This window comes from Cebus imitator, unplaced genomic scaffold (assembly GCF_001604975.1).
Source record: "Cebus imitator isolate Cc_AM_T3 unplaced genomic scaffold, Cebus_imitator-1.0 Scaffold369, whole genome shotgun sequence".
Classification (NCBI taxonomy): Eukaryota; Metazoa; Chordata; class Mammalia; order Primates; family Cebidae; genus Cebus; species Cebus imitator.
In genome coordinates, this window is record NW_016107684.1 from 962,731 (window position 1) to 965,929 (window position 3,199).

The window sequence follows — 3,199 nt, forward strand, 5'->3', positions numbered from 1 at the left end:
TGGTATTTCACTCTTTATACCTCATAATCTTATGCTTAGGAAGAAAAAAACCTTAAAAATAAAAATCTGCCCAATAGGTGTTATCACATAGAATAAAATATATTAAAAGTTATAACTAGAATAACAAGATTTGAGAAATTTCAGCACCTGCTTTGTGCTGAATACCAATAGGATAATTCTGGATTCATCACCTAACCAATGAATACAAACAAACAAATGACAATATTTAGTAAATTAATAAGGATAGTCTTCTGCAAAGGCCTGGATGTGAGCTATGGTTAGTTTCATAATCACAGATGGATGACAGTCAAAGATCTTCAGTGTGACTATTGCAGTTTTTTCTGCTAAAGGATTTCAAGGAGAAATTTGGAATTTATTATTTCATTATTGCCAGTCAAATTTTGACATAAGATGTATATTCATTCTTTAATGCAATGAACGTTCAAGCTCTATTTTTATTTTTAATAAAAATAAAATGTATAAAATTTATACATATAAGTATAAATCCAAGCATTTATACTTGTGCCTAGGATTACTAACATAGAGTGATCAAACTATTACAAGAGTTGTTTCTTTATGTTGGCTATTAGAAAGCTCAGAGCCTAACTTGCAGTCATTACTTGCAAATATAGAAGACTTCATGGATGTATTTGGTACACCCCTCCTTGGCTTATTTGATTCCTTACTATATTTTCCTTTGGCCTAATTTTTAACCTGTTTTAATTAATGTTTTCTTACTGTTTTAGTTTGGATGTGTGGCCCTTAAACCTCATGTTGAAATGTGTTCCTAATGTTGGAGGTGGGGCCTAATGGGAAGTGTTTGGGTCATGAGGTTGGATTCCTCATGAATAGATTAATGCCTTCTCTATGGCATGAGTGAGTTCTTACACTATTAGTTTCCATGACAGCTGGTTGTTAAAAAGAACCTGGTGCTTTCCTGCTTCTCTCTTGCTCCCTCTGTTGCCATGTGATCTCTGCACATGCAAGCTCCCCTTCACCTTCCACCATGAGTGGATCTTTTACCAGAAGCTAAGTAGATGCCAACACCATGCTTCTTGTACAGTCTGCAGAGCCATGAGCCAAATAAACCTCTTTTATTTATCAATTACCCAGGCTCAGATATTTCTTCATAGCAGCACAAGCAGACTAAGACACTACAGAGTATTAATTTTTGTAAGTCATATGTAGAGGCATAGTCATATCTAAGAATCCCCCCAAAAGCATGTATGGTCTATAAATGCTGTATTTTAGCACTTACGTTACTAATCTCATTTAATTCCCACAAAAGGACATGAAACACCAAAAATTATCTATTATGGTAACATAGAACAAATCATTTTTGTAGAGTGAATAGTTTCTCCCTCCTCATTTTATATGTTATCTTTCTGCCAAAATGCCAAAATGTTTTATATAATGCACACTAACAATGTAGTGTAAAGCAGGGTAAGAAAAGAGACCCTTCTCTAAATTTTTGTCTGGCATAGATTTGTGCAGAAGCAAATTAGTCATAGAGATCATTGCAGCTGTAAAAATACAGTTAAAGGAGAGCTCGTCTGTTGTAGCCAGTGGCAGACAGAAAGAATCCACAACAATTAGTTTAAAAGCCCACATTTAAGAAAATATCCATTTCAGATTTGTTGTGGATTGCTATAGAATAATGGTGGAATACGGAGGACAGCGAGTGACTAAGAATATAGAGCCCCAAGAAGAAGCTCCAAGCAGGACTAGGCTGAGATATTGTTAAATGCTCGTGTGGTATGGGAGAATTGCAGCTCTAAATTCACCCTTGCCATCTATCTTTATTTTTCAATGCCAGTCAGTCATTCTTATTCTTAACCAACTCTTTCTATTATCATGATTAAATTATGATCCCCAGCAAGCATTTGGTGTCAGAGCCCTTCTGTTTAGAGTAGGGAGGTAACTTCTTTCTATAATTATGTTTTCTACTAGTGATATTTAAAGTTTGCTGTTCAGCTTTCTGAATTTTGATTGTGATAGCTCTGAGGGTGTCAAACAATTCCTCTCTGATGCATCCTGACTGACTTCTTTCTAATTTCCTTTCTCCTATCTCCTGACCTTTCATTGGAATGGTCCTGATTATACCTCACAAGTTTCATCCTTACAAACAGAAGTTTGCAGTATGATTGGTCTCTTAGGTCAGGTATTGGAACTAATAGAAACCTGGTGTCTGTAGCTGAGGTTTTTGTTACATGGTTAGTAACATGCTGTACAGAATAATCTGTTACATATTTGCTCCATGGGTAGTACACAGAATCTTCCTATATGGTTCCACAGCATAAGGAGAAAAATCAAAAAGAATATTATTAATCTCAAAGTCTTACAGGGATTAAGAGGTGGGGGAAGGTAAACATTGCCTTAAATTTTAATATCTTATTGCATATTCAAGAACAAATTTATTAAATACGATAGGGGAAAAAATCCTTCAGACCTATTTCTTTAAATTTAATCCTTAATGTATTGGGTAACTATTTGATGTGCTTTAAGAAGGCAACCCACATTGTTTCAGTGTAATCTATCTATGTTTACCAGCATTCAGAAAATGCCCAGCCTGAAAGATGGCTGACAGGTGGGCCATGGCATCATTATCACACCTGCAGGTTCCTGCCCAGATCTTCACTGCTCAGTTTTATTGTCAGGAGGGATGCTACTGAAGTGATTTCAGTAAATTGAAAGAAATATGTGGACTCAGGCTACTGAGCTACTATCTAATTTCCTTAGTACCTGATTGGAAGTCCTAATATAACTAATCTATCGGTGTGTCTATTTTTTTCATCATAGAAAATATTGAAATGTCACTTTATGACAATTCTAGGTTTTATGTCTTTTTAATGACAAAGTCATCTAGTATGTATTTTCCTTGGAAGTACTCTAGCTATACAGATTTTCATTTCGGCATGCAGAGTGAAAATTTTTTTAAATGTTTATAAAGAGAAATCATCCAAGAACTAAAGAAAATTTGATAAAATATAGTGCATTTTCTATCAAGAGCCATCTTATGTGAGAGCTACCACTTTAATGATAGAGTTCTGCAAGACTTTAATGGAAGCAGATTTTTTTTTGTCTAGAAGATTTTAAGAAGGCAACGAAGTTTAGGCTCTTTGACTTCAAATGTAATTTTAAAATAGGCAACCAACAAGACAGCTTCTACAAAGTTGACACTTTTAGAGGAAAATAAAGC